The 11,416-nt window shown below is 40.9% G+C and overlaps 1 long non-coding RNA gene across 1 annotated transcript; it reads right to left on the bottom strand.

Annotated features, from left to right (window-relative positions):
* Window positions 1-8,874: 8,874 nt before the first annotated feature.
* LOC145158510 (uncharacterized) lies at window positions 8,875-10,170 on the bottom strand. The gene is made up of 3 exons (XR_013737283.1): window positions 9,611-10,170; window positions 9,333-9,497; window positions 8,875-9,244 (listed from the first exon to the last, which is right to left on the bottom strand). It is a non-coding gene; the product is annotated as an uncharacterized LOC145158510 (long non-coding RNA).
* Between the last annotated feature and the right edge of the window lie 1,246 nt (window positions 10,171-11,416).

Here is an 11,416-nt window from a genome sequence, read left to right as displayed (position 1 = left end):
CTTTCTATGCAAGCCTAGCCCATTCCAAATAAGCATTAGCCCACACTATATAAATACAAGAGCCCATATTTAATTAGTCATACTTTTAATCTCTAAATTAATTCTAAATTAATTATAGATCAACACTAATTAAATAATATGATTTTATATTAATATATTAGAACTAATAATATATTAATAAATCATAACTTATACTATTCTCAAAAGATTATCCGTAAATTGTTTGGGTGAAGTGCAACCCAAATGGACCATGCCGGGTCGGGTCAAGTACATACCAAATATAGTTATGGACTTAGACACTATCTCCAACAACTTTATGACTTACAATGGTCCAAAAGCTCAAGAAGAATGTAAGATAGGAGCTAGAATGCCAAGAGGTTGCTCCAACAAGATCTTCTTCCACTTCAATGAGTCAACAAACCACCAAAGAATGTTTCAAAGATCACAAAAATGGCTAAGGGCTTCAAGTGGGTCGAGATTAGGGTTTCCAGGAGGCAAGAGAGTGATGGAGGCTAAGGATGGGCAACCCTAGCCCTCTCATTCCATTAAATACCCAAAATATTTTGGTCATCAGCTCGTTCTCACATCATGAGCGTTCAAAGTCTCACGTTGTGAGACTTAAAAGCACGGGTTAACTGGTTAATGGTCACTCACTATGTGACCACCAAGTCTCACGTCGTAACCTTCATCGAAAAGCTATAATTCAATAAATAAGTACCTCCAAGACCCGAGTGTTACAGTTCTCTCCTATTAAAATCATACTTCATCCTCGAAGTCCGCTACCGCGAATAACTCAGGATAATGCTCCCTCATATTCTCCTCAGGCTCCCACATCCATTGTGAACCCTTTCGCAGCAGCCATTACACCTTCACTAAACCCACAACCTTGTTTCGCAAGGTCTTCGTTTTCCGGTCGAGGATCGCCACTGGTCTCTCAATGTAATTCAGGCGCTCATCCAACTGAATTTCCCCCAAAACAACCACTGCGCAATCATCAGCCACACACTTCCGAAGCTGAGACACATGGAAGTTGTTGTGGATCTGGCTAAGCTCCTTAGGAAAATCCAATCTGTATGCTACCTTGCCAACCCTGGATATCACCCGAAATGGCCTAATATATCGGGGTCCCAACTTTCCCCTCTTCCTGAAGCATATTACAACCTTCTAGGGTTATACCTTCAGTAAGACCATGTCCCCGACCTGGAACTCCAACTCAGATCGACGCCTATCAGCATAGCTCTGATGTCGACTGTGGGCGGTCTGCAATCTCTGCCTAATCTGATGAATAAGCTCTGTTGTCAGAAGGACTACCTCTGTCCTTCCAATGAACCTATGACCGACCTCTCCCCAACATACTGGGGTGCGACACTTACTCCCTTAGAGAAACTCGATAGGCGGTGCACCAATGCTGGATTGATAGTTGTTGTTGTGTAAGAAAACTCAGCTAAGGGAAGGTAGGAGTCCCAACTTCCACCGAAATCTATTACACAAGCTCTCAACATGTCCTCCAATGTCTGAATGGTCTGCTCACTCTAACCGCCAGTCTGTGGATGATAAGCAATGCTAAAGTGCAACCTCGTACACATTTCCTCATGGAACTTCTACCAAAAACGAGATGTGAACTGAACATCTCGATCAGATATAATGGAGACTGGAATACCATGTCGAGCAACAATCTCGCGCACGTACAATTCAGCCAATTTCTCGGCCGAAGAACTCTCTCGAATGGCTAGAAAGTGATTGCTCTTGGTCAGACGATCCTCGATAACCCATATCACATCGAATCCATTAGCCGTCCAAGGTAACTTGGTGATGAAATCCATACTTCTATGTTCCCATTTCCACATGGGAACCTCCAATTACTGTAGCTTGCCATGCGGCCTCTGGTGCTCGGCCTTGACCATCTGACAGGTCAAGCACCTCTCAACATACCAGGCTATCTCTCTCTTCATGCACGACCACCAATAACTAAGCCTCAAATCCAAATACATCTTGGTGGCTCCGGGGTGTATCGAAAACCTAGACTTGTGAGCCTCCTCCAGCACAGTCTGCCTGACCCCACCAAAATTTGGCACCCAAACCCGTCCATATGGGGTCGATAATCCATGACTGTGAGTAGCGAACCTGTCAACCTCACCCCTGAGTCTATCCTGTTTCCAATTCTCCTTCTTGACGCCCTCAGCCCGAGCCTCCTTAATTAGATCAAGAAGCAGAGAATCAATCGATATGCTCATACATAGGCTTCCATCAGCAAAATTAGCCGTCTTGCGGATCAAAGCATCAGCGACTACATTCACTTTTCCCGGGTGATATAGGATCCCATAGTCATAATCCTTGACCACGTCAAGCCATCTACGTTTTCTCATATTCAGATTCGGCTGATCCATGAGATATCTCAAACTCTTGTGATCTGTGTAGATAGTACATCGGACCCCATACAAGTAATGCCGCCAAATCTTGAGGGCGAACACCACTACTCCCAGATCCAAATCATTTGTCGGATATCAGACCTCATGCGACTTCAGTTGCCGAGAAGCATAAGTAATAACTCTCCTACACTGCATAAGCACCGCTCACAAACCGGTGTTGGATGCATCACAAAATACCACAAAATCCTTCACACCCTCAGGGAGGGTCAACACTAGTGCCTCACACAACTTCTGTCTCAGTGTCTCAAATGCAGCTTGCTGCTCAGGCCCCCAATGGAAATCCACGCCCTTCCTCGTCAGATGCGTGAGGGGTACTGCAATCTTGGAGAAGTCCTGAATAAATCTCCCATAATACCCTGCTAATCCCAAGAAACTCCTGATCTCAGAAACAGACTTCGGGACCTCCCACTGCATAACCGCCTTGATCTTGGCCGGATCGACCAAAATCCCCTCATGGTTAATGAGGTGCCCCAAGAACTGGACCTCTCGTAACCAAAACTCACACTTCGAGAACTTGGCATACAGCCGTTATCGCCTCAAAAACCCTATAAGCTCTCGAAGTTGTTCCTCATGCTGCTCCCTGGTCTTGGAATACACCAAGATATCATCCATGAAAACAATAACTGATCGATAGAGCATCGGCCTGCACACCCGATTCATCAAATACATAAATGTCACACGCGCATTGGAGAGCCTAAACGGCATCACCACGAACTCATAATAACCATAACGAGTCCGAAACGAGGTCTTCTCGATGTCCTCCTCTTTAACCCTCACCTGATGATACCCTGACCTCAAATCGATCTTTAAGAACCCTAATACACCCTGCAACTGATCAAAGAGGTCCTCAGTCTGTGGAAGGCGATAACGGTTCTTCACCGTCAATTTTTTCAACTCCCGATAATCAATGCACATCCGGTGCGAACCATCCTTCTTCTTGATGAACAATATCGGTGCTCCCCACGGTGAACTGCTCGGTCTAATGAACTGCTTGCCCAACAGCTCCTGAAGCTAAGAGGAGAACTCCTGCATCTGAGGCGGTGCCAATCGGTACAGTGCTTTGGCAATCGGAGTCGAACCTGGAACTAAATCAATCCTAAACTCAAGCTGCCTCTCGGGAGGCACACCGAGTAACTCTTTCGAAAACACATCAACAAACTCTCTAACAACCGACACATCAGAAACTGAAGCCTTCTTCCCGACCCAAGAATAAACTACATATGCAAGATAACCCATACAACAATGCTGAATATACTGTCGAGCCCTGGCAACAGAACAAAAAGTTAACCTTATCCTGGTACCCTCTCCATAGATAACAGTTCTCCCCCAATAGGGGTTCGAACCACCACTCGTTGACCCTTGCAGTTTGTCATAGCACCAAACATGCTCAACCGATCCATCCCCACTATCACACACACCCCGCATGGGGATAGGAATCAAATCAATTAGATAAGGCACTCCAAAAATCTCCAGGACACAACCCTGATAAACCATGGATGCAGAAACCCCATGATTGTTGGTGATAGAGACCCACAACGGACACTCTAACTCCCAAAGAGGCACATCAAATCCCCTACTGAACGTCTGAGATACAAAAGATTGACTCGCACCCGAGTCAAAAAGCACATGAGCATGCAAAGAGTTCACTAAGAAGGTACGTAACAAAATCATAAACATAAGTACAACATAAAATAACTTGAAAGAATATGAATAGAATCATACCAGTAACGACGTCTAGCGCCGCCCTAACCTCCTCTGCGGTGAGCTGGAAAGAGCAACCTCAAGCCCTCGGGGGCTTCGCCCTACCCTGGCGTCCATACGTGATCCTCAGAGTAGCCGGTGCTGGAACCTGAGCCGGCCTCGCAGCGAGCAAGGGACAGTTGGCCTTCGCATGTGTGACATCCCCAAATTCACAGTCATTTTAAAATTTTTATTTATGCTTATTTAAAAATCTGATTATCCATTTTGAAGAATAATATTGCAGAATTTGTTCCTAGAAAACATGATAAATATATTATCAAAGCATTTCCGAAGAAATGTATTTTGTTTATAGTAAAACTTTGGGATGTCATTGTCAATACGAAACATAAGCATAAACAGACCTTACATTCATTTACACTAATGATTTACATCTCCTTTAATCTCTCAGTGTAATGTGTCTTCGTATCGATACATGTGATACAAATAAACTGAGTGGGTCAAGTTGGGAAACTCACAATATATACAATTTCAATCCCACAATGTTATATCATATATATATATATATATATATATATATATGTGTGTGTGTGTGTGTGTGTGTGTGTGTGTGTGTGTTTTAGAACTCACAATATATACAATTTCACCTCATATAAGCGATTTTACCCCACCCCGTCGATCCTCACAACGACACGATCTATACTCTCAGATCTAAAATTAACCTCTTTACCTAATCCATACTCCCAGATCAAGTATGTCTAATCCATGCTCTCAGATCAATGACAAATAACTATGCCCATTCCATACTCTCGGACTAGGGACAACTGACTATGTCTAATCCATGCTCCCGGATTAATGACAAATAACTATGTCCTCTCCATACTCTCAGACTAAGGACAAATGACTATGTCTAATCCATGCTCTCGGATCAATGACAAATCTTAAAGTTCGACACTCCGTGTATATCCTACCCACACTCATAAGGAGAAACTACCTGATACCCATCTCAATTAATTTAGGTTTGTTATGTATCGTAAATCATCATATATTATCATATATGCTCTTAACACGTATTTCAGGCAATAACAATTATTTCACACACAAACATATATTTAATATTTTAATCAATACATGTATTAAAATCATGTTCATGAAAGGAACTATGCACTCACTTGTTAAAGTGATCACTCCAAATTCGGGCTGCGCTTCGCTTCTAACAATTTTATTTTCCTTCGATGAAACCTAGTATCATTATCACTAGATTTTAGTCTAATATTTATTGCGACTAATTATTAGTCTAGATTTACGAGAGATATTGTTTTAAAAGTGTTAAACAATACTTTTCAACTACTATGTACAGATATAGGCCAGACATGAAACACCGGAGGGCAGGACCATTTTGACATTTAAGTTGTTCTGAAATCCAACAACCCTATATGCGGCCCTTCAAACCAGATTCCGCGTACCGCGAGCAGTTAAAAGGTATTATAATAACACTTTTATAATTTATACTTAGCACATATATTGCTTATAGGTTCATAATAACGATAATGAACTTAAATATAAGTTATACTTAAAGAAGGGTAAGCATAACTCACTTACAATGGAGTTTAGCGAAGAACCGGGCTCTGTGTGGGCAGAACTTCTGAGCCGAAAGCTCTTCTTCTCGGAGCCTTCTGGCACACCGGCACTCACCTCTAACACTTGGGAAGTGCTAGGGAAGGGGAGGGGTTAAGAGAAGTAATTGAGAGAGAAAGAATGGGAAAGGTGTGAGAAATATGGGAGAACCACGCATCTATTTATAGGGTGAAGGCTTAGGACTACGCTAGGCGTAGCCTTCGAGTACGCTGCGCGTAATCAGTATGTAGCGCATACGAGGTTTTACGATGCGCGTACGAGGGCCAGGTGTCACCATCGCATGCGAGACCGTGGGGAGAAAGCGAGGGCTCGGATTACGCCACGTGTCAGCCTTGCATTCTTCTATAATTTAATAAACTTCTAAATTTTGTTAATTTCACATACGAGCTTTGTTTTCGACATTCTTTATATCCACGCGTAGGTGGCAACGTAATCTACAACTTTCGTTTAGACTCCGTCGGCTAATTTTGATTTTATTTTTAAAGTTATATTTGAACAGGCTTAGACAGGTAAAGTCTGTTAAAACTCATAACTTTGTCATCCGACATCTGTTTTCGTCTGTCTTTATATCGTTGAGCTCCTATTAATGAGATCTTTAATTTTGATTTAGGTTTTGTCGGCTAAAAATCGATCGATCTAAAATTCGATTTTCGGGCTGTGCAATGCTACGCTAAATTTTTGAAAAATCATAACTTCCTCATATGAAGTCAGATTTGGACGTTCTTTTTATGTACATTCGTGGTTTAATGTCTACTACGACTTTCGTTTAGATCACCAAGGCTAAAAAAGTAATTTATCAAAAATTCACTTTTTACGTTACGCGGTGCAGTGTCGGTTTAGCCGAAAAGCTTCGCCGGGTCATAACTTCTTCGTTACTACTCGGATTTCAGCGTTCATTATATGTACGGAACTCTTGTGACATATAATATAAATTAGTTAAGATTATTTACTCTAAATAATATTCTATCAAAAAGTCGTTTGTGATGCTTATTGTCTTTAAATTGACTAGCCCGAATCTGCGGGCGTTACAACATAGCCAACCTGCTCACAGTGATAGAAAATCCTAGTGCTCAGTACTGGGGCCTGCTGATGACAATCCTTGACATAATGCCCCTCCTTTCCATATGTGTGGCATCCTGATGAAGACCGACAAACACCATCATGAATCTTCCCGTACTTTCCACAAGTGCGACCCTTCTGGCCCCAGATCTCGAATCAGCGAGCTTGCACCGCTTCACTGCAGGCTGTGACTGGACATGGGCCTACCTCAGCTCCCTAGACTGGAGCTCTATCTCGATCTCCAGCCTCCTCGCAGCCTCCTATAACTCAATGAGTGTACCATAATGCTGGGTGGACACAAACTGGCGGATATCCTTCTCGAGCATGCTCAAGTATCGGGTCATCTGAGCTTGGTCAGAAGTAGCAAACTCAGGGCAGAAAAGATCCCTGTCGGTAAACATCTTGGTGATCTCCATCACCGTCTTAGTCCCCTGTCTCAAGTCCAAATACTCCTGAGCCAGACTATCCCTCTCCACCAATGGAACGTACCTCAAGCGAAACATCTCCGAGAACTGCTCCTAGGTAACAATAACTCTCTACATGGTAGTGTAGGCACTAGTCACCAATCTCCATTAATCCTTCGCACCTTAACGGAGAAGGTTCAGGGCGCACTCGACCTTCAGGTCAGCAGGGTTAAGCAAGTGAAGAAACAACCCTCCATAGCAGACAACCATCTCATTGCAACAATCGGATCCTGAAGTCCATCAAACTCTGGGGGCTTCGTATTATCGAAGTCCCGATACTGGAAGGCTCTCCCTCCACTAATACCCGCAGCAACGACAGTTGTGGTAGCTGCTGCAGCAGTAGCCTCAGTAGGAGCTGCGTATCGCTCATCAAAAAGCTCGATCATAGCGGTCTTGATAGACCTAAATGTCTCCGACATAGATCTACGGACAGCAGTAGCCACCTCAGTGGCGATGACCTCCCAAATCTGGTCATCAGTCAACCCTGGCCAATCTTGGTCGCTCTTTCCCGATCCTGAACCTGATCCCCACGAGTGACATCCCAGAATTTAGGTCAAAGACTATGAACGGTCAAGTTCATAGTAAATCTCTTAGTAATTTGACTAATTGTGTTTTAGTGCATCCTATGCGAATTAAATGAGTTCATTTCAAATATTATAATATAACAGATGATCTCTTTACCTCCAAATGTGTAAACTGGCAAACGAATCAAACTGCAACCCTAGTTAATGAGTCTGAAAAGCTGAAATTTTGTATTAAGCAGTTGTGAGAAAATCAAACATTTTAGTCTCGTTGTACATGCTTCCCTGTTTCCAAAAATATAAATAACGTCTAAAACGGAGAACGTATGCAAAAGATACAACAGTTTTAAGAAAACAAACTAATATAATACTGATTTTCTTAAAACTGTCAAAACCATTTCTATCGGTTGAGGAACTTGCATGCCTCATATGGAATTTCCGAGAACGTTTTTGGACTCAGGTCATAGTCTAATATTTAATTTCATACATGAAATATTTTTAGTAAAAATATTTATAAAAGTTGAAAAATCAGACGTTTTCAGATTTATTAATCGCGAAACCTTAAACTATTTATTTCGATATGATTTCTATTATTGGTAATGTATTCCAAAATAATATACAAATCCAAATCCGGTTTATGTGGATTTTAACGATGAAAATAGCCCTATATTTCTAAATTCGTGTTCAACTATATACATTTGTGCATGGAACATAAGTTATGAACAATCATAAGAATTTGGTATAGTTTTCATAAAATATACTATATACATGTGTCTAAAAAGCAACAAATTTTAATCATAGTGTATATATCTTAGAAAAATTATAACATTTCAACAACACTAATATATACATGATTTGTATATGTATCAAAGACGACTTTAAAGATCAAGACATAATAAATTAGTATTTCTAACAATTTTAACATATAAATTTCGATTTATATATATGTTGCATATATTTACATGACAACATAAAAAACTAGTACTATACTTCAAATACACACCCAAATGAACAAATAATTGGAGTTTTACATTGTTTCTAAATCCAAACAAAATACATAAATAATTAAACCAATAAATCAATACATTGCTTGCCAATTTAAAAACAAATACACTTCTTAAATAAATTGACAGCCAAATGGAAATGTTACTTCTACCTCTTAACTTGCCTAAGCTTTCTCACAAAGTAAACAAATCATTTTATACAAAAACTACACACAAAGCTAATACAAAGCTACACAAAGCTAATACAAAGCTACACACAAAGACAACCATACAGAAAGACAATTGTACACACAACTCTTTCCTATTTCAATTGACAGCCAAAACCATAACTTCCTTACACACTTCATCTTTCAATTAATCACACTTTCACTTCAATCACACACAAAGGCCATCTATTTCTTCTGTTTGTCCTTCGATTGCTGCCATTCCATCTAGTGATCATTCAACCAAAAGAAGAATAACACTCAAATTGGATCTCAATGGTGCAACCAAATCATAGAGAAATCTGAGAAATTTTACCCTTAAGACTATCTTCAATCGTTCACAGCTTCACCTCATCTCTCATCTCTCTTCTTTCTCATTCTTCTTCATTTCCAGCCAAGAACACACCACTGAAGTGGGTGTTTTCGTGTTCATTGCAAACACAAGAGCAACATCACCATCATTTGTTCTTCATTCCATTCCCTGTCAAAAATCAAACCCAAATCACCCCTCTATGGCTCATGTCGATGTTCACCACCCCTACAACCCCTTTCCCGTGAACAGAGACAAACAAAATCCCAAAAGAAACTTTTTACCTGTTGTTGATCGGGACTGCCAAAAAAAAGGGGGGAAACCTGGTGATTATCGAGCAAATAGCAACCTCGAACACCTCTCGCATTTCTCTTCTTCTTCCCATCGAGCAAACACCACCGAGGCCCTCACCTGCGACGTATTGCTGCTGACCGGACTCCCATCGGACCTCCTTTGTCTCTCGTTCCTCACCCTCGGACCCTCCCTTCGCACATCGCTGTTGGAACCGAAGCAAGCAGCCGATTTGCTACTTGAGCAGCTCCTCGCTGCACCCGCTGAGGCCATAGAAGCCTCGTTGCCTCCCCCTTTCCACCCCTTCGGCCTCGTCGAACCCCGGAGACGATTCCTCTTCACGATCGATCGATCAAGACAGCAGGATTAGCCGCCTGCGAGCTTTTCCTTCCTTCGACTCTCTTCGTGACCGGCGACGAGCAAGGGCCCAGATGTAGCGCCGCCACCTTCGTGCCTCCTTGCCCGCCGGTTGTTCATTCGCATCTCCCTTTCATTCGTTCGTGTTTTATCTGCTTCGTTCGTTCCGTTCCATTCCCCCGATCAACAAAAGAAACGGGCACAAAAAGCCCTAATTTTATTAAGTTTGGACGACTTAAACACAATCAGTCCCTCAATGAGATTCCTTTATATAAAAGCCCTAAATCATTTTGATTTTTCAAAATAAACACATTAAACACCTATGTTGAACCCTTTTATTCAAAACGACTACTTTCCCCAAAACTTTGGTGTATTTTAAACAAAACAGCCCCTCCCATGGAGATTTCTTAACAAAATCACTCTAATCCTCAAACATTAATTCATTTTAAGCCATTTCAGTCCCTCCCTTTATTTATTTTAACCAAAGCAGTCATATTTTGGTTAATTAAATTGTGGATTTACGCTTTCTCGCGACAAACTACTCAAAATAAACGAAGTCCGAACAACTCGAACTCACGCTTCAAGGGTGAGTGCTTACGACCCCTTTTTAATATTTCTAATTATTTTGGGGAGGGGGGGGGGGGGGACACAAGTGCCTATACACTTCGTTTATACAAATAACTTATCCTTTTATGCGAAAATACAATAAATATAGTTTATAATAATCTAATTTAACAATTTAACATATTATTACAAATAAACTAGTATAAAATTTTCGTATAAGTATTATGGTTATTTTATCGTGAAATAACTAGTCCAGACAACCAATGCTACATGAGACAAAAATATATGATTTTTATGTGACATTGTACATTATCACAAGCACGTTGTAAAACTTTGTAGTATTATAAGGATTCAAGCTATTACTATTCATGTATATTTATATGTTTAAATACATAAAGTTTATACATGTACAAATGTTCATTACTTTGAAACATACATCTTTATAAAAGCGAGTACATTACAGTTTTACATACATACTAAGAACACTTGGCTTTTATAAAATTTATACAATGAAATTCATTATGCCTAGTGATTTAATCACAATTAAGTTAGGGCTAAGAGCTATTCACATACTTTGGTTAAGGGCTTTTTAGTGAGACTGTATTCATTAGCCAAGTCTAAACACGTAGCATACCCACACTACTATAACTGTTAATCTTCGGAGTGAGATACATATGTATAGATCTATACGGGGTTGACATCCCCACCTGCGGTTGCTAGCTACAACCTCGACCGATCAATAGAAACGACTGATAAGTGTCTACGATTGTTACAACATCCAATGAAGCATTGTAGGTGGGTACATTCAGTCACATAGCTCAGTTATAGGACTCACTATAAACATTAACTGTAATTTCTCTCTCTCTCTCTCTCTCTCT

The sequence above is a fragment of the Lactuca virosa genome, chromosome 1, assembly GCF_052849685.1.
Source record: "Lactuca virosa cultivar CGN04683 chromosome 1, Lactuca_virosa_CGN04683_v6, whole genome shotgun sequence".
NCBI classification, from domain to species: domain Eukaryota; kingdom Viridiplantae; phylum Streptophyta; class Magnoliopsida; order Asterales; family Asteraceae; genus Lactuca; species Lactuca virosa.
The sequence above is the reverse complement of the archived record's forward strand: the minus strand, read 5'-3'. Positions and strand labels throughout refer to the sequence as shown.